General features: G+C 40.5%; 1 long non-coding RNA gene across 2 annotated transcripts in view; it reads right to left on the reverse strand.

Annotated features, from left to right (window-relative positions):
- LOC126963137 (uncharacterized) overlaps positions 1-4,777 on the reverse strand; it is a 40,915-nt gene extending 36,138 nt beyond the window's left edge. For both annotated transcript variants that reach the window (XR_007728955.1, XR_007728954.1), the window contains exon 1: positions 386-4,777. This is a non-coding gene — a long non-coding RNA (uncharacterized LOC126963137). The remainder of the gene's footprint in view (positions 1-385) is intronic.
- Between the last annotated feature and the right edge of the window lie 17,242 nt (positions 4,778-22,019).

Genomic DNA, 22,019 nt, shown 5'->3' on the forward strand with positions numbered 1-22,019 from the left:
TTCCATCTTTTTGTTTTGGAATTTTTTTTCCTGGACTCTTTGTATGCAAGTACAGTCAGTCAAAGTGTTTAATTCTAAACGTGGATGAAAATGTAAATGTAATGTGCTTCAAAATAAATCAGTTTAGTTAGAAAGTTAAACAAACAAGGCCTATTTGCATATAGAAATAGCTCATTATCTCCTATTTCCATTTAACTGCCTATCTGGGATTACAGTAAGAAAATAAAGGCCAGGTGCAGTGGCTCATGCCTGTAATCCCAGCACTTTTGGAGGCTGAGATGGGTGGATCACTTTAGGTCAGGAGTTCGAGACCAGCCTGGCCAATGTGGTGAAACTCTGTCTTTACTAAAAAGTATAAAAATTAACTGGGTATGGTGGCGCACACCTGTAATCTCAGTTACTTGGGAGGCTGAGGCAGGAGAATCGCTGGAACCTGGGAGGAGGAGTTGCAGTGAGCCGAGATCATGCCACAGCACTCCAACCTGGGTGAGAGAGAGAGACTCTGTCCGAAAAAAACAAAACAAAACAAAACAAATCAAAACAAAACAAAAAAAAAAAAAAAGAAAAGAAGTCATTCTAGAATTGGAGACTGTATTGTTTGAAGAATGGCAAAATATAAGAGATGCATTTAGATAAATGAAAATAGGTTTCTCTGTATTCAGTGGCCTTGAGCTTATATTGTTTTGATAAAGCAATACTAACAAATTTCTCCTAAATGAGAACTGGTACACGGCAGCTTACCTAAGAATGCTGTCATAGGCAAACATTTTCTGTGAATATATGCTAAGGGATTTTGAAACAGTTCTGGGTAATTTAAACTTCATACTTCTAAGACAAATAACCATTAGCTAGGCATCACATATACTCAATCAATTATTTTAATAAAAGATAGATTTAGTTCCTCATGAAAACTTTGGTTAAAAGGACAATAGTGTAGGCATTTTATGAAGTTCCAAATCTGACTTAAATTGTATAATAATAGTGCATCTGCATTCAGAAAGTTGACAGACTTCAAGAAAAAAGTGACTGAATTACCTTATTCTGGTTCTCTTTTCTTACTCCTAACAGGCCTGGTCCTGAAATGCAAGTGAGAAACTGGGCAAAAAAATGGAGAAGGTGCAGAAAGATGGAGCAATTCAGTTTCCTAAGTGCTCACAGAAATATATTTGAAAAGTTGGGCCTGCCTTGCACTGGAATTTAAAAACTCTTTCCAAAGAGAGTGATGGCCATGAAAATTTAAAACAAAACAAAACATCCTTAAGATTAACCGAAGGCAGCTGATTGCAGTAGCTCACACTTGTGATCCCAGCAGTTTGAGAGGCCGAGGTGGGCAGATCATGAGGTCAAGAGTTTGTGACCAGTCTGGCCAACATAGTGAAACCCCGTCTCTACTAAAAATACAAAAAATTAGCCAACTGTGGTGGTGTGCACCTGGAATCCCAGCTACTCAGAAAGCTGAAGCAGGAGAATTGCATGAACCCGGGAGGCAGAGGTTGCGGTGAGCTGAGATTGGTCCATTGCACTCCAGGAAGGGGCAACAGTGTCAGACTTCGTCCCCCCCCCAAAAAAAAAACCCAAGAAAACAAACAAACAAACAAACAAACAAAATTGACCAAAGGCAAGATGAAAGAACAGCAGCATCACCTTGGAAGTTCCATAACATCACCGTGTGTTGCCATCACAAAATAAGACCTTCAGCTGCTCCCCAGTTCCCTCTCACTACTGTAAACCTATTCTGGGAACTTCGAGGTACATTGTAGCATATTGTGCCTCAGTAGATATTTGACAACTTATATCCAATGATGGGTGGTTGATGACAATCAGGATTAATATTTTTGTTCAGTGTATAGGAAGAAAAAAACAAGTTTTCTGAAACTGCAATTCAGAAAGATAAATCACAGAGAAGCACTGTAGCCTTCTCAGAGGAAAGCAATTCACAATATGCCTTTTCTCCTTAGGAGAAGCCTCTGAATTTACTTGCCTCAACAAATGTTTTTGGTTTTGAGTACAGTATGAGACATAACATGGGCCTCATAAACAAAGATAAAATGCCCAAATAAACTCACCAAATTCTGGTTTTTGATGAGAGGGGTGAGTATAGTTTAGATATTAAATAGATATTACAAATTGAGCATACATGTACTTTGGGAAAATACTCCAGGTGACAGCCAATATACACAATATTCCCCACAACTCTCAACAGAACAAGACAAAGATGCCTTTCAGAAAGTATCCCTGGACTTCAGTAGGGATTATTTTTTGGCTCAGCCCAGAGATGAGATGCTGAGGGCTACTGGAAATCTCTGAGTTCTCGGGCTGTGATGCCAGGCGGTGGGCAGCAACTTGTTCCTGTGGGCAAGACTAATCTATATTTATCTAAAACTAACTTATCTTTGCAAAACTGAACAAATTCAGTAAGGTAATACGTTGTGTCACAATTGGGCATATTAGCTGAAAGAGCAAATAACAGAACTAATATTTTCATACAGTATATCCATTATATTAAGAAAATAGCTTTTCTGGCTATAATCTTTTCATAATCAACTCTGATTCTGCTATTTTCAGAAATGGTTTTATCAAAGAAAATGGAAGTAATGGTAAATCAAAACATTTAAGAAATTAAGTGATTTAATTTTTATGAACAATTAAAAAAAGAATGGGAAAAAAAAACAAGAAAATATGGCTGTAATATTCTTTCTCCCCTGTGTCTTTCCATCATATATAATTGGTTGTCAAGATAATGCCAAAATGAAGATTTTTACAAGAGACATCCATGACTGTCAGGCAAGAAAACTTCTCAATGAGAGTGGGAGAAATGGTGAGATAAAAATGAAATCTGATGTCTTTTCTTGGAAGGTTTGAATTAAAGTATCAATTGTCAACCTCAGGAACCCAAAATAATTGTGTTTGCCCAAAGTAAAGCTGAGCTCAGTATCATTTCTTTTTTTTTTTTTTTAAAGAAGGAGTCTCGCTCAGCTGTTCAGACTAGAGTGCAGTGGTGTGATCTCTGCTCACTGCAACCACTGTCTCATGGGTTCAAGCAATTCTCCCATCTTAGCCTCCCAAGTAGCTGGGATTATAGGTACCCATTATCATGCCCAGCTAATTTTTGTATTTTGGTAGAGATGGAGTTTCACCATGTTGGCCAGGCTGGTCTTGAACTCCTGAGCTCAGGTGGTCGGCCTACCTTGGCATCCCGAAGTGCTAGGATTACAGACATGAGCCACTGTGCCCAGCCCAGAGTCTCAATTTTCAAGGTAGTTGCCACCTATTTGCAGGGAAATTGAGATCACCCAAAACAACAACCAGTATTATGTTTTTCAAGCAGTCCCTCCTTTTGCTCATGGATAAAATTAAAATTTACATGATCTTGGAAATTAGTCCTTGCATTTGCATTGTACACAATATATCTTGGAAGTAATGTATTTTAGAACTGAAAGCAAAAATTGAGTAGTATTTTCTATTACTCTACACAATAATGCCATCTTTGTGACTGATTTTCTCATAGACCTGTGAGCTACGTCTCAGAAGAATTTATTGTAAATATATCTATTTTGGGATGTTTGGAAAAATGAAGAATACTTCACTCTTCTAATTTGAAATGCCTTAACCTATACACAGTTTTTCTCTAAGCATGGGATGTGAAGCCGGGCCATATTTGTGATCTTTGTGATCACGTAGCACTGAATTTAAGGTATAAACAGAGATAAATTTTGAGTGATACTTTCTCTACTGGATGGAATGGGTGTGTACTTAGAAATTCTGCCTCATAAGGCAGCATCCCTATTGACTTCACAGGTTCTCTCAAAGCTCCTTTTTGTCTATATATTTCCTTATCATAATATATACTTTCTTTTCTTTCCTTTTTTTTAAAAAAAGATACAGGGTCTTGCTTTCTCGCCCAGGCTGGGGTGCAGGGACATGATCACAGGTCACTGCAGCCTCAAACTCCTGGTTTCAAGTGATCCTCTTACTTCAGTTTCCCAAGCGGCTCATATGACAGGTATGCACCACCATGCCCAGTTAATTTTTAAATTTTTCTATGGCTGTCTACAATTTCATATCAAGATAAAGAACAAGTTTAGATTTATCTTTTTTTTTTTTTCCAAAAGTAATCTTTCACTGGGAGGTGGCAAGAGACCCATTTCTTCAGAATTCTCGTAGTGCTCATATTCTGTGGCAGGATTGTGGGAAAGCCAATTCCAGGGATAGATGAGCCCTGCACTCATCTTTGATGATGCACTTATGCTCTGCATGCCACATCTTCAATCAAACAGGCAGTAGAAACCAGGAATAATCCCAACCGGAAGTGTGCATAGCTCAGGATCACAGCGGCTTGCAAGAAACACAAGTGACACATGCTTGAGTATTCTCTCTTTCAAAAACAATGCAATGCAATTTCATCAAGGCATGTATTTCACTACACCAAAGCAACAAGTACTATTAAATTTAATGAGAGGTATCCAACGCACTGTCAGGAAGTTCAAGGGGCAGAAGAGACTTGCTCCACTCTGGAGCCCTATCTCCTCCCACCTCCATTCTTCCAATTTGACATGTAATCTTGTCTCTCTCTTTTATAAAGTGCTTCCAAGGCCAGGTGCGGGAGCTCACCCTTGTAATCCCAGCACTTTGGGAGGCCAATTAGCCAGGCGTGGTGGTTGTGGGCCCCTGTGGTCCCAGCTACTCGGGAAGCTGAAGCAGGAGAACTGCGTGAACCCGGGAGGCGGAGCTTGCAGTGAGCCGAGATCAGGCCACTGCACTCCAGCCTGGGGGACAGAGCGAGACTCCGTCTCATAAATAAATAAATAAATAAATAAATAAATAAATAAAAACAAATTTAAAAAAAAATGCTTCCAAGTCCTTCTGATTAGGATGCTGTCCTAAATCCTTCCTAAAGAGCTTTTGTAGCCACCAATACTGCTTCACTGTAGAATAAACTTTTTCTTATTAAGATTCCTCATTCATTCATCATCATCTCCTTTTTCCTCACTGCTCATTGATTTGTGGAGCTAGTACCCATGTCATAGTTACTTGGTCAAGGCATAGTGATACTTCACACTTAGGAAAGAAAAATGACTAGGTTACAGTGCTTGCCTTCAAGAAATTAAAATCCCTGTGGTGTCACTACATTACACAGTGGAATATGGTATATACCACAAAAATATCCTATGGGGTTTCTGAGAGGACTTCTTAAAGATGAAAAAATGAGGGATGTACCTGGAAAGATGAACAGGATTTCAGCAGATAGAGACAGGTAGAATGAGAGTGATCCCAGGTGGAAGGATAAAGCAGACAGAAGAGCAGCAGAGAGTGCAGCTTTTAAGATTTCCTGGTCTCTGGCATTGGTCATGGATAGCTTGAGAGGAAAGAGGCAGAGAGGGTTTTGGGGAAACAGAGCTGCAGGGCCAAGTTAAGTGTTACATGAGTTGAAAAAAGAACTTAGGGCAAAAGCAGAGGGAGGGGGATATTTACTCTTAGCAGAGATGGCAGGGTGGGGAGGACAGATTGGTTTAAGTAAGCACAGGCCAGGAGCATGAAGCGAGCTAGGTATTGCGAGCCTAGCCTAGAAGCATGGACCACTGGGAAAGGGACAAAAGTTAAAGTATGACAAACCCTTTGTGTTCACCACATTTCTTTTCTGGATTCCTTAACCATTTGCTCTTACTGAAATAGAAGTTATACTAGAATTCACTGCAAAGTGGAGTGAGGCTCACAGAGGAAAAACAGGAGAGGGCCTAACACAAGATTAACCTCCTCAGGGACCCCTGCAGGCACTGGGGGGCTAAGAATTGGGGAAACCTGGAGCAGCTCACTTTACAGTACAGTGAGAACAGGACTCACCTGGCTCAGACCTGACATCCAATCATCAGCTCACTCTGGTTTCCATCCTTTGCTCCAGCTGAATGGCCACACGTACTACAGCCATTGTTGCTCCCTGTGCCCTTCAGGGTGTCCTTCCCTAGCACCTGTGCCCACAGCACCCCCACCCACTCACTCTAATTCTGAGCACTCAGCTTGCCCATCAGTCCAAGCCTTCTCCTAATCACAGCCCTCCTACCTCTGAGCCCCTCCACAGAGGCCTGTTGGTGGTGTTTGGCATTTTATGACAACTAAACCAAAAAGCAGTGAGGTTTGAAGAAAAGAGCCAAAGTCAATCCTGGCAGGGGAGGATTTGCTCTTTGCCTTAAAAAGTCAAGAGTACCAGCTTTTGATGGAAAAATTTCAAACCTCAAAAAATGTGAGTACATTTTGCCCCATCAATTACATCTCTCAGAATTCATCCTAAGGAAAAAAGAGAATGTGTAAAGATCAAGCACAAGAATATTCATGAAAGTGCTATACTATCACATAAACTAGAAATAGATGTCCCTTGGCTGGGCGCGGTGGCTCAAGCCTGTAATCCCAGCACTTTGGGAGGCCGAGACGGGCGGATCACAAGGTCAGGAGATCGAGACCATCCTGGCTAACATGGTGAAACCCCATCTCTACTAAAAATACAAAAAACTAGCCGGGCGAGGTGGCGGGCGCCTGTAGTCCCAGCTACTCCGGAGGCTGAGGCAGGAGAATGGCGTGAACCCGGGAGGCGGAGCTTGCAGTGAGCTGAGATCCGGCCACTGCACTCCAGCCTGGGCGACAGAGCGAGACTCCATCTCAAAAAAAAAAAAAAAAAAAAAAAAAAACGAAATAGATGTCCCAGAAGAAGATCTATAAATATACTGTGGCACTTACATTCAATGAACTTCTATGCAGCAATTAAAGTAATATAGAATTATCATAGAGAGATGTCATATTCTATGGCTACTGCATAATATGGGATCTATGACAACAACTCATAGAGGACCTATGAAAGGGAAGGGAAGCATGATTGACTTAAGCCTCAAAATTAAACTTGAGGTGTTATCCCCAGATGAGGTAGGTATACCCAAAAGTTATATCATCTTACACATCTTTATTATGTCACATCTGTATTATGTGACACATCAATATATACCATAATTTTCATAGTCCTGTTTAGGTATTTCCTCACCTTAGCAAAACCATTCTGGAACTTCAAAAACAGTGGACATCCAAGCCATGATGGACTTCACAGTACCTACCTTTATGTACACACTTATATATTCAAAACAAATGCATGGAACAGTACATGGAAACAAGTATCTGGGTGGCAGGACTGTATTGTCATATCTCTTTCTCTGTCTCTATTTCCTGTTTCTTCTCCATAATAGTAAAATTCAACTTTTCCTCCTCAATCAGGGAAACTACAAGACAGGAGTTGGATACACCTGCTCCTTCTGCCTCCTATTGTCATGCTTCTGAGGTAAACAGGGTCTCTGAAGTCCAACCAGGACCTTGGATTTTGCTCATGCTACAAATGCCCAGGGTGAGGCGCTTGGTCCATGGAAGGTGGACTTGTTCAAGTGTACTTCTGATGACACGTGGGATCATTAACAAGGTATATTTATTTTAAAAAGTACTGTTGATTTTACAACACTAAGGAATTATTTAAAATAGATTATGACTCGTATGTATCCCGTAAACATGTAAAATATCATGTATCAATAAAAAAAGATTATTTAATTTAGAACTGTAGTTGCTGAAAAAAATGAACTTTGAACTCTCCTGTTGAAAACACAAAGCCCCTCTCAAATGAACAGAGGTTATACGGAGATCTGGAAGTATTGTTGTGTTGCTGGTCTTCAAAACTAAGGGCTGTAAATATAACATACATATAACTAATTTTAAAGGTTTGTCTCAGAAAGTTTCCTACTGCCCTGATTTTCACAGATGAATTGAGATCTGGAATCCTAAAATAATTCTAAGGCAATCTACTGACCACTTAGGTATCATATGACTAGGAACCCACTGCAGTAAATTACAGGAAAGTGAGGCTCAGGGGATGGAATTATTCATACATTGGGAAACAAGCTGGTGAGAGCTGAAGATGGAATTAGAGACTTGTCTGGTTGTAAGGCCACTGTGCTGTGCAGCACTGCCCTAGGGTCAAATTACTAAGAATATTAATGAAAGACACCCATGAACCTGGGGATCAGGTTAGAGAATGCATTAGCTTCAGCCATGCTACTAATCATACAAACCACAGAGCCCCAGGACCAGCTGTTTATAAATGTGGTGACAGACTATAAAAGTCTTTCTTTTCTTTTCTTTCTTTCTTTCTCTTTCTCTCTCCCTCTTTCTTTCTTTCTCTCTCTTTCTCTCTCTTCCTTCCTTCCTCCTTCCTTCCTTCCATCCTTCCTTTCTCTCTCTTTCTTTCTTTCTTTCTTTCTTTCTTTCTTTCTTTCTTTTTCTTTCTTTCTTTCTTTTTCTTTCTTTCTTTCTTTCTTTCTCTCTCGCTCTCGCTCTCGCTCTTTTTTTTTTTTTTTAACTGGAGTAACCAGCGCTGCATAAGATCAGTTGGTGTTCCCCAGCATGTGGTGAGTTAGAAAAGATGTGATAAAGATGGAGCAGTAACAGTTCACCTATGAGGAGAAGAAACCTGAAATGTCTTCACGCATCATTCTGTGCCAGGACTTCCCATGAAGTACCTTATTTAATGCATCACAACCCCCATTTTATGAAAGAAAATTTAAGTCTGCAACATCCCCCAGGCACCTGCAGCAGAGAGAGGATTCATCAAGATGCAAAGCTGCTGGTCTGCCCCTGCATGCTGCTTCCTGCCCCGAGTGTGAGGGGGACGAGCTGCCCTTTTTTCATCTACACCTCCCTAGGCAGAACAGAGCATATCCATAATACTTTCTGCAGAAGTATCACTTCTATTTAACACCAGAAACACTGGGCACCAACTTTAAATTTTAAGTAAAGGAAAATGTGGAGCACTTGCAAAGTTATAAAATAAAAAGAAACACAGGAGGAAAATATTCCAATCCATTCCCCACCCTCAGCATTAACACAACAAAATAAAAGAGAACCCACAACAACAATAAGATTTGCAAAATCTTGTAGTCAGAATCCCCAGCTTCTCTTCTCAGCCTTCCCTGTCCCTCAACTTTGCCTACTAACATTCTGTTCCATTCAAAGGTCAAGGGAGACTCTGTATTGTTTTTGAGGTTTGGCTTTCCAAAAACCTTGGTTTTCATGAATGTGCATGTCAAAAGCTAAATCCCTTTCTCTTGTTACTGTGAGCTGTTTCAGAAAGGGTGGGAATGTAAGTTTCAAATGTACCTGCTAAAGGTGGCTGTGTAACGCTGACAGTAACTGTGCATGCTTCAAAGAGCTTGGCTGAGCTGCAGGTGTGTTGAGCTCAACCATGATCTGCTGGGAATGCACATTCTCAGTGAAAGAGAAATGAAATTGGTTCTAATTCTGCAATGCTGCAGAAAAAAAATGGCTAGGCATTATGAATTATGCCTGAAATTCCAGCACTTTGGGAGGCTGAGGCAGAAGGATAGTTTGAGACCATTGTAGAAAATAGAATGGTCTATTTGAGGCCAGTCTAGGAAATATAGTGAGACTTCTGTCTCTACAAAAAAATAAAATTAGCTGGTTATGGTGGTACACCTGTAGGTCCCAGCAATTGGGAGGCTGAGGAGGGAGGATGAGGATTGTTTGTGCCCAAGAGACTGAGGCTACACTAAGCTATGATTGTGCCACTGCACTCCAGCATGGATGACAGAGTGAGACCCTGTCTGGAAAAATAAATTACCATGGGCAGATTAAGCGCTTAGTGAGCCCACATTAATTTGCCACAGAAGGAAGGAAGCAAATTTGAGGCTGAAACCTAGTTCTTCATTTCCTGAAATCATTCATGCTCACTCTCTCCTTACACGAAATGCCAACAACCTGGTTTCAATTTTAAGCTTACATTTGCAGCAAAAGGTGCAGGTATCTCAGTTCAATACCTTGGAACCTCCTCTAAGGATGATTCTACTAGCACTCATTTGAGAAGCCCTGTGTGAATGCAAAATAATTTTTACATAAACAATCAAGTAATCCCATAGCACCTGCATACCTATGAAAACTCAAAAACTACCTACTCACCTGAGCATGATGGTTAAATACCAAGCCACTGGTACGTCTGGAACACCTGCACAAAGGAGATGTATACCCACAGCTTCTAGCACAAACATCTGCCAACTTAGCTTCCCTGTCACCTGCAACTGATGGTGGGCGAGATTGAGTAATCCCATGAAAATATCATTCCTACAAATTTAGAGTCACTAAAAACAAAAGACATAACAAACACACTCTTTTTGACAGTAGGCATTATCAATGTTATTTGTCACTACGGCACAAGGGAGTTTCATCAATGGACCTTGCTTTTTTGAAGCCACAAAAGTTAGTGGTGGTTTATTGACAGAATGACAGAGAAAGAGTTTCTCAGAATCATCCCCACATGCTCTTAACAAGCATATATACCCTCCAGGAAAATGAGGCAGTTCTTCCTGGGGTTATAATTTAAATACACTAAAATGCACAAATCTTACACATTTAGTTTTCAGCATTTTAGCAACTGTTTAGACTTTTGTAGCTACCACCCAAAACAAGATATAAGACATTTTTATTATTCCAGAAAGTCTTCCTGTGCCCTTTTCAGTCAATCTCCACACTCGACAGGCTGCTGTCACTATAGCTAAGTTTTGCCTATTCTCAAACTTCACATAAACGGAATGACAGGGCATGAGTTATGTCGAATCTGGCTTCATTCACTCAACATAATGTCTTTGAGATGAATTCATGTTGTTACACGTAACTGTAACACATTCATTTTATTTTTGGAATAGTATTCCATTGCATGAATATACCACAATCTCTTTATCCAATCTCTTGTTTGTGGACATTTGGATTATTTCCAGTTTAGACCTATTATTAAGAATAAGGCTGCTATGGAAAAGCTTCTACAAGTGTTTTTGTGGGACATATGTTTCCAATGTTTTTACATACACAACTGGTAGTGGGATTGCCCTGTTATTTGGGAAGACTATGATTAGCTTTATAAGAAACAGCCAGAGTTTTCCAAAGTGGCTATCAGGACAAAGTAAATACACATGCATTCCAGTTGCTCCAGGTCCTTGCCAGCATTTGGTATGACATCTTTCTGATGTGAGCCACTCTATTTTATCTCACTGAAAAGTTTCTATCAATCACTTATTAGGGCATTCAGAATATCCTTTAAAATGCCAGTATGACCTGACAATTCATGGATCCTAAATTAGTGTACTACTTTTGGGTAGTTGCATTAAGCCAAATGATCAAGAAGATCAAGACACATCTTCCTGGATCTTCAATCTCACATAAAGATTTGGAGAACATATCATTTTATAAGAAAACCAGTAAAATTTTCAGAATACATTTGATTAATTTCTGTTTACCTAAAAACAGAGTCTTTAAATAAGTATCATTTTTGAGATGCAATGCCATACTGAGGTGTGTTCTCTTTCTTTTACCCTACTAGAGGTATTTCAGGGCAAGTTTGAGGAGCATGGAATTAACATCATCAATGCATTGCTGGGTTTGAAAACGATTTACATCAATCAGCAGAGGACCTCCACTGGTGATGTCAGCAGGAGCTCAGGATGTTCAGGTAGACATGGAAGGCTTTGAATCCCCAACCTTGAATGATGTTATGACTGCGCTTATAACCAGGCTTCCCTTGTTGTGGTCATTGCTGTGAATCAAGGTCGTTTTGCCTTCCATGCAGTGGATTTGCTGAGCTGCTTCTCAAATCTGTATCTCAGAATTGAGACATATGAGAAAGATTCTCAGGAGGGGAGAGATATTCTCTTGGGGACACGACGATTGACTTCCTTGGCCTCACTGAGCAGCAGTGAATATGCACTGGGGGAGGAGAGTGGTAGGACTCACAGGGACGGTCTCAGCACAGTGGAGCACGGTGGCAAAGAGTGAGGACTTGAGATTCAGATGAACCTTTCCTGGAACTGTACCTCTGTGCCTTAGACTGAAACACTTAAGAGGTTAATTAACCTCTCTTTGCCTCAATTTCCCTCTCTGGAAAACCAAGACAGCAGTAGAACCTGCCTCACAGAGCTGCCCTGCCTAGCATAGTTAGCTGCCCTCCTACTTCCACACGTTCCATTTCACCAGAAGCCCAAGAAGCTGTGGAACGAAAACTTCAAAACTGAGCATTTGCTTCTTCCTTCCTCGAATTCTACTTCTCCACCCACAAATATCTGTACAGTACCTTCCAGTGATCTTAAAACAGCTCTGGTTGTAAAATCACTTAACTGGAGCCAATGAGGTAAGAGGCTAGAACACAGTACCAGGAATCTGACCATGCAGACTGGCCATGATCCATCTGCAGGCTGGCCATGATCCATCCCTCAGGCAGCCTTCCCAGAGCAGAAAAATCCGGGGAGCTGCTTAACGAGACATTTTCCCTAATGTTTTCTTTAACTTGGACAACTGCAACTGAAATTTAGCAGCAGCTTTTAGCCCCCCAAAATTCTTTCTCTTTCTGTCTCTCTCCGATTCTCCCTCTTGCTGTTACTCTTTTTACTGCCTTTACACACGAAACTTCATGTTTGTTTGTTTGTTTGTTTTAATAGAATGTTGTTCTTGGGGAAGAAAATATTTAAGAAAGATATCATGGTAACACCAATGAAAATTGTAAAAATGTCCACATTTAAAAGTTAAAATAATGCTATCTACTTTTAACATTGATTTACTTCCTTTATAAAATGAATAACATGATCTGTGCCAAGATGGCCGAATAGGAACAGCTCCAGTCTCCAGCTCCCAGTGGGAGTGACATGGAAGATGGGTGATTTCTACATTTCCAACTGAGGTACCAGGCTCATCTCACTGGGGCATGGAGGACAGTGGGTGGAGGACAGTGGGTGGAGGACAGTAGGTGAACCCAACGAGCGAGAGCTGAAGCAGGGCGAGGCATTGCCTCACCTGGGAAGTGCAAGGGGGAAGGGAATTCCCATTCCTAGCCAAGGGAAACCGTGACACACATCACCTGGAAAATTGGGTCACTCTCATCCTAATACGGCGCATTACCAAAGGTCTTAGCAAACGGCACACCAGGAGATAATATCCCATGCCTGGCTTTGAGGGTGCCATGCCCATGGAGCCTCCCTCATTGCTAGCACAGCAGTCTGAGATCTAACTGCAAGGTGGCAGTGAGGCTGGGGGTGGGGCACCTGCCATTACTGAGACTTAAGTAGGTAAACAAAACGGCTGCGAAGCTTAAACTGAGTGGAGCCCACTGCAGCTCAAGGAGGCCTGACTGCTTCTGTAGACTCCACCTCTGGGGACAGGGCACAACCAAAGAAAAGGCAGCAGAAACCTCTGCAGATGTAAATGTCCCTGTCTGACAGCTTTGAAGAGAGTAGTGGTTTTCCCAGCATGGAGTTTGAGATCTGAAAATGGACACACTGTCTGCTCAAGTAGGTCCCTGACCCCCAAGTAGCCCAACTGGAAGACATCCCCTACTAGGGGCAGACTGACACCTCACACCTCACATGGCCGGGTACACCTCTGACACAAAGCTTCCAGGGGAACGATCAGACAGCAACATTTGCTTGTCAGCAATGTTCACTCTTCTGCAGCCTCTGCTGCTAACACTCAGGCAAACGGTCTGGAGTGGACCTCCAGCAAACTCCAAAAGACCTGCAGCTGAGGGTCCTGACTGTTAGAAGAAAAATTAGCAAACAGAAAGGACATCCACACCAAAACCCCATGTGTATGTCACCATCATCAAAAACCAAAAGTAGATAAAACAACAAAGATGGGGAAAAGGCAGTATAGAAAAGCTGGAAAAATCTAAAAATTAGAGTGCCTCTCCCCCTCCAAAGGAACACAGCTCCTCACCAGCGATGGAACAAAACTGGATGGAGAACGACTTTGATGAGAAGAAGACTTCAGACAATCACACTTCTCCGAGCTAAAAGAGGAATTACAAACCCTGTGCAAAGAAACTATAAACCTTGAAAAAGGATTAGATGAATGGCTAAGTAGAATAATCAATGCAGATAAGTCCTTAAACGACCTGATAGAGATGAAAACCATGACACAGGAACTATGTGACAAATGCACAAGCATCAGTAAATGACTCGATCAACTGGAAGAAAGGATATTGGTGATTGAAGATCAAATGAATGAAAAGAAGCGAGAAGAGAAGTGTCGAGAAAAAAGAGTAAAAAGAAATGAACAAAGCCTCCAAGAAATATGGGACTATGTGAAAAGACTGAATCTATGTCCGATTGATGTACCTGAAAGTGACAGGGAGAATGGAACTAAGTTGGAAAACACTCTGCAGGATATTATCCAGAAGAACTTCCCCAACCTAGCAAGGCAGGCCAACATTCAAATTCAGGAAATACAGAGAACACCACAAAGATACTCCTCCAGAAGAGCAACTTCAAGACACATAATTGTCAGATTCACCAAAGTTAAACGAAGGTAAAAATGTTAAGGGCAACCAGAGAGAAAGGTCGGGTTATCCACAAAGAGTAGCCCATCAGACACAGAGGAGCTCTCAGCAGAAACTCCACAAGCCAGAAGAGAGTGGATGCCAATATTCAACATTCTTAAAGAAAAGAATTTTCAACCCAGAATTTCATATCCAGCCAAACTAAATGTCATAAGTGAAGGAGAAATAAAATCCTTTACAGACAAGAAATACTGAGAGATTTTGTCACCACCAGGCCTGCCCTACAAGAGATCCTGAAGGAAGCACTAAACATACAAAGGAACAACAGGTACCAGCCATTGCAAAAACATGCCAAAATGTAAAGACCATTGATGCTAGGAAGAAACTGCATCAACTAACAAGCAAAATAACCAGCTAACATTATAATGACGTGATCAAGTTCACACATAACCATATTAACCTTAAATGTAAATGGGCTAAATGGTCCAATTAAAAGCCACAGACTGGCAAATTGGATAAAGAGTCAAGACCCATCAATTTGCTGTATCCAGGAGACCCATCTCATGTGTAGAGACACACATAGACTCAAAACAAAGGGATGGAGGAAGATCTACCAAGCAAAAGGAAAACAAAAAAAGGCAGGGGTTGCAATTCTAGTCTGATAAAAAAAAATTTAAACAAACAAAGATCAAAAGAGACAAAGAAGGCCATTACATAATGGTAAAGGGATCAATTCAACAAGAAGAGCTAACTATCCTGAATATATATGCACCCAATATGGGAGCACCCAGATTCATAAAGCAAGCCCTTAGGGATTTACAGAGAGACTTAGACTCCCATACAATAATAATGGGAGACTTTAACATCCCACTGTCATCATTAGAAAGATCAACGAGACAGAAAGTTAACAAGGATATGCAGGAATTGAACTCAGCTCTACACCAGCAGACCTACTAAACATCTACAGAACTCTCCACCCCAAATCAACAGAATATACATTCTTCCCAGCACCACATCACACTTATTCCAAAATTGACCACATAATTTGAAGTAAAGCATGCCTCAGGAAATGTAAAAGAACAGAAATTATAACAAACTGTCTCTCAGACCACAGAGCAATCAAACTAGAACTCAGGACTAAGAAACTCAATCAAAATCGCTCAACTAAAAGGAAACTGAACAATCTGCTCCTGAATGACTACTGGGTACATAACAAAATGAAGGCAGAAATAAAGATGTTCTTTGAAACCAATGAGAACAAAGATACAACATACCAGAATCTCTGGGACACATTTAAAGCAGTGTGTAGAGGGAAATTTGCAGAACTAAATGCCCACAAGAGAAAGCAGGAAAGATCTAAAATTGACACCCTAACATCACAATTAAAAGAACTAGAGAAGCAAGAGCAAACACATTCAAAAACTAACAGAAGAAAAGAAATAACTAAGATCAGAGCAGAACTGAAGGAGATAGAGACACAAAAACTCTTCAAAAAAATCAATGAATCCAGGAGCTGGTTTTCCGAAAAGATCAACAAAATTGATAGAATGCTAGCAACACTAATAAAGAAGAAAAGAGAGAAGATTCAAATAGATACAATAAAAATGATAAAGGGGATATCACCACTGATCTCACAGAAATACAAACTACCATCAGAGAAAACTATAAACACCTGTATGCAAATAAACTAGAAGACCTAGAAGAAATGGATAAATTTCTGGACACATACACCCTCCCAAGAAAAAACCAGGAAGAAGTTGAATCCCTGAATAGACTAATAACAGGCTCTAAAATTGAGGCAATAATTAATGGCCTACCAACCAAAAAAAGTCCAGGACCAGACATATTCACAGCTGATTTCTACCAGAGGTACAAGGAGTAGCTGGTACTTCTGAAATTATTCCAATCAACAGTAAGAGAGGGAATCCTCCCTAACTCATTTTATGAGGCCAACATCATCCTGATACCAAAGCCTGGCAGAGACACAACAAAGAAAGAAAATTTTAGACCAATATCCCTGATGAACATTGATGCAAAAATCCTCAATAAAATACTGGCAAACCGAATCCAGCAGCACATCAAAAAGCTTATCTGCCATGATCAAGTGGGTTTCATCCCTGGGATGCAAGGTTGGTTCAACATATGCAAATCAATAAACATAATCCAGCATATAAACAGAATGAGAGACAAGAACCACATGATTATCTCAATAGATGCAGAAAAGTCCTTTGACAAAATTCAGTTGCCCTTAATGCTAAAAACTCTGAATAAATTCGGTATTGATGGAACGTATCTCAAAATAATAAGAGCTATTTATGACAAACCCACAGCCAATATCATACTGAATGGGCAAAAACTGGAAACATTCCCCTTGAAAACTGGCACAGGACAAGGATGCCCTCTCTCACCACTCCTATTCAGCATAGTGTTGGAAGTTCTGACTAGGCCAATCAGTCAAGAGAAAGAAATAAAAGGTATTCAATTAGGAAAAGAGGAAGTCAAATTGTCCCTGTTTGCAAATGACATGATGGTATATTTAGAAAACCCCATCTCAGCCCCAAATCTCCTTAAGCTGATAAGCAACTTCAGAAAAGTCTCAGGATACAAAATCAATGTGCAAAAATCACAAGCATTCTTATATACCAATAACAAACAAACAGAGAGCCAAATCATGAGTGAACTCCCATTCACAATTGCTTCAAAAAAATAAAATACCTAGGAATCCAACTTACAGGGGATGTGAAGGACCTCTTCAAGGAGAACTACAAACCACTGCTCAGTGAAATAAAAGAGGACACAAACAAATGGAAAAACACACCATGCTCATGGATAGGAAGAATCAATATCGTGAAAAGGTAATTTATAGATTCAGTGCCATTCCCATTAAGCTACCAATGACTTTCTTTACAGAATTGGAAAAAACTACTTTAAAGTTCATATGGAACCTAAAAAGAGCCCGCATTGCCAAGACAGTCCTAAGCCAAAAGAACAAAGCTGGTGGCATCACGCCATCTAACTTCAAACTATACTACAAGGCTCCAGTAACCAAAACAGCATGGTACTGATACCAAAACAGAGATATAGACCAAAGGAACACAACAGAGCCCTCAGAAATAATACCACACATCTACAACCATCTGATCTTCAACAAACCTGACAAAAACAAGAAATAGGGAAAGGATTCCCTATTTAATAAATGGTGCTGTGAAAACTGGCTAGCCGTATGTAGAAAGCTGAAACTGGATCCCTTCCTTACTCCTTATACACAAATTAATTCAAGATGGATTAGAGACTTAAATGTTAGACCTAAAACCATAAAAACCATAGAAGAAAACCTAGGCAATACCATTCAGGACTTAGCCATGGTCAAGCACTTCATGTCTAAAACACCAAAAACAATGGCAACAGAAACCAAAATTGACAAATGGGATCGAATTAAACTAAGGAGCTTCTGCACAGCAAAAGAAACTACCATCAGAGTGAATAGGCAACCTACAGAATGGGAGAAAATTTTTGTAATATACCCATCTCGCAAAGGGCTAATATCCAGAACCTACAAAGAACTCAAACAAATTTACAAGAAAAAAAACAAACAACCCCATCAAAAAGTGGGCAACGGATAAGAACAGACACTTCTCAAACGAAGACATTTATGCAGCCAACAAACACATGAAAAAATGCTCATCATTACTAGCCATCAGATAAATGCAATTCAAAGCCACAATGAGATACCGTTTCACACCAATTAGAATGGCGATCATTAAAAAGTCAGGAAACAACAGGTGCTGGAGCGGATGTGGAGAAATAGAAACACTTTTACACTGTTGGTGGGACTGTAAACTAGTTCAACCATTGGGGAAGACAGTGTGGTGATTCCTCAAGGATCTAGAACTAGAAATACCATTTGACTCAACCATCCCAGTACTGGATATATACCCAAAGGATTATCAATCATGCTGCTATAAAGACACATGCACACGTATATTTATTGCTGCACTATTCACAATATCAAAGACTTGGAACCAACCCAAATGTCCATCAATGACAGACTGGATTAAGAAAATGTGTTACATATACACCATGGAATACTATGCAGCCATAAAAAGGGATGAGTTCATTTGCTTTGTAGGGACATGGATGCAGCTGGCAACCATCATTCTCAGCAAACTATTGCAAGAACAGAAACCTAAACACCGCGTCTTCTCACACATAGGTGGGAACTGAACAATCAGAACACTTGGACACCGGAAGGGGAACATCACACACCGGGGCCTGTTGTGGATTTGGGGGAGTGGGGAGGGATAGCATTAGGAGATATACCTAGTGGAAATGATGAGTTAATTGGTGCAGTACACCAACATGGCACATGTATACATATGTAACAAGCCTGCACATTGTGCACATGTACCCTAGAACTTAAAGTATTATTAAAAAGGAAAAAAAAATCATAAATCAGCAGCCTTAGAAATCTGACAAATGCACTCGAGTGTCCAGATAAGCACCAATTTTCCTGAAAATATGTTTCTTAGATCTCTATGGGCAAACATTTTAGGGCAGTTCATTTCAACGAAAGAAAATTTTATATTGTGAGCTTTGATTTAGGGTTTTACATCCTCAGTCAGATCTTCAGGCAAGGTTAGGTTCTCAGTCATACTGGAGCACCTTAGCAATGGATACATATGTGCTTTTCCCTGCATGATACCAATAAATCAGCACTGATCCATTCAAAAAAAAATGAATAATGTTACAACCACTACTACCACGCCTTCCTTCCACCAGCAGTTTTTGAATACTTATTGCACGTCAACCTCTTGATTATTTCTCAGAGAAACAAATACGAAAAAGCACAATCCCCAAAGGCTACTGATAGGCACAGGCTCTACATGTTTGCCAGAATGGGATGTGTATCCTAGAGTAGTGATTCATTTATACACACACACTTCTGGGTGCACAGGAGGATTCACCAGCACACCCTGCAATCACTCCGAACTTCCAACAAAAGTTTTCCCAATTATAAACACATACAAATGTAGTCTATAATCAACCCTCACTTTCTCCCTTTTCCCTAGTACTTCCTATTTTCATCAATGACCCACTGCCCCGGAGCATAAGTGAGAGATGGGTCTTGGTTTCAGTTTCTACTCTCTTCTATCCACACCTCTTCCTGGGTACTCCCACATATATTATTTCAAAACCCTTGCAATAGAGATACTAATTATTCCCATTTCACAGATGAAGCAAATAAAGCAAATAAGGCTCAGGGTATCAATCCAATGTCATATAGTAAAGGGCCGAGGCAAGATTTGAATCCAGGTCTCTCCAATGCTAGAGTCTGTGACTGTTTCATGGATATATATATATATAAAATATTTTTTAATAAAATTTTTATGAGTGACAGAGTTTGGCTATATTGCCCAGGCTCAGGGAAGTGGCTATTCACAGGTGTGAGACCACTACTGATCAGTGCAGGAGTTTTGATCTGATTTGTTTCTGACCTGAGCTTGTTCACCCCTGGTTAGGCACCCTGGTGGTTCCCTACTCCCAGGAGGTCACCATATTGATGTTGAGCTTAGCATGAATAACCTTTCAGCATCACCTTCTACAGCCCAGAACTCCTGGGCTCAAGCAAGTCATCCTCCTGCAGACCTATATATATGCTTAGTAGACAATGGCTTTAATTTCTACTTCATAATTTACTAATATTTTCTATATTATGACTTGCTATCATTTTAATAACTTTTATTTTCATCAATGGCAAGTCTTACAATTTGTATTAGTTTCAATTTTTAGCCCAGCAATCCTAGTCTGACTTTATCTCAAACACATTAATTATTTTACTATATTCCTGACTATCGTCTTTTTCTATTTTGCTTAAAGTGTAACAGTTTAAAATGATAAGTGTAATAACTGGACTGTTTTCAAGGAATGTTGCTATTCCTCCAGCACACTGCAGCTGTGCTATGTTAGCAACTAGTCATGCATCACTACTCAGTAAAGCAAAAGCTGCTGTATCTTGGTGCTCAGTTAATACGCAACACAGAGCTCATTCATAAATAGAAGATTGGGAATCTAAACAGTCCATCACATTTTGCTGGATTTCATGGTTCCTCACTATTCCTTAGTAGAACAAGTGCTATTAGGTGTGATACCTATGAAGTAAAAATAAAATTAGTCTTCAAATCATGCCAGAGGGGATCAGCAGTGTACAAAATACAGAGGCATAGCACTTAACAATGGAGATGCATTTTAAGAAATGCATCCTTAGGGGATTTTATTATTGTGGGAACATCCTGTAGTGTACTTACACAAACCTATCCAGTCGCTTTGCCTCTTCCACCTGTTTCCCTTCAGCTCCTCCTTCCTCACTAGAGCAATGAAGCCACCCTACAGTCCACCTTTCAGCACTAACTATACCACCCCCTGGCTTCTCTTACACCAAACACATAGCATTTTATCCCATAATGATCCAAACCCTATGAAGACACTTATGGGTGCTCTGATGCTTCTTGATGTTACCTACATTAGCAACTGATATGGTTAGAATGGAGGTGTTCCCTCACAGTCCCCCTTCTTTCTAAGTGATTTCCATCTTGGCCAACAGCTCTACTATCTCCCTAGCTTCTTTCTTAGGCAAAACTCTAGCAGATGCCTTTGATTCTTCTCTTTCCCTAACCTTTGAGAAATACAAATAAAATCTTAAGCCCCCTAGTCAACTGAAAATACCCCTCTCTTGGCCAAGAGGATTCCAGAGAAACCTTAAAAACTGAGTTATTGGCCATGTCAGATGGGAGGTCAAGCGTGCCTCAGCATGTTCCCTCCTTGTTGGGAACAGGTCCCCAAATCTGGCCATAAACTGGCCCCAAAACTGGCCATAAACAAAATCTCTGCAGCATGTGACATGCTCGTGATGGCCTTGATGCCCCGCCTGGACGGTTGTCAGTTTACCAGAATGAAGGCAAGGAACACCTGGCCCACCCAGGGTGGAAAACCGCTTAAGGCATTCTTAAACCACAAACAATAGCATGAGCGATCTGTGTCTTAAGGACATGTTCATGCTGCAGATAACTAGCCAGACCCATGCCTTTACTTCAGCCCATCCCTTTATTTCACATAAGGAATACTTGTAGTTAATCTATAATCTATAGAAACAATGCTTATGACTAGCTTGCTGTCAGTGAATATGTGGGTAAATTCTGTTCGTGGTTCTCAGCTCTGAAGGCTGTGAGGTACTTGATTTCCCACTCCACACTCTGTGGAGTGCCTTTAATTCCTCTAGTGCTGCTGGGTTGGGGTCTCCACAACTGAGCTGGTCTCGGCACTTCCTTATCAACCCTTAGCCAAAATTCTTCCTAAGGAGAAAGCAGAGACCAGGTCTGGAAAACAAGAAATAGATAACTTGTTTCTTTGTCATTTTTAGGCAATCATCTGAGGCTGCTATCAGACTCCCCTTCCTCTTCACTGCTTCCAAGTGACAGCTCACCAGTCACACAATGCATTTCTTTCTAAACAGTGACCACCATCTCTGGATATGTTTTGGCTGACTCTCAAAGGATGCAGTGAGGGTTTTGGTGTCCTTCACTTTACCTTTTGATGTCAGAGGGGTGAAAACTCCACCTCAGATCTCACTAATGCTGCTATTTTTTAAAACACGCAATTCATGAAGAGG

This window comes from Macaca thibetana, chromosome 9 (genome assembly GCF_024542745.1).
Source record: "Macaca thibetana thibetana isolate TM-01 chromosome 9, ASM2454274v1, whole genome shotgun sequence".
NCBI classification, from domain to species: Eukaryota; Metazoa; Chordata; class Mammalia; order Primates; family Cercopithecidae; genus Macaca; species Macaca thibetana.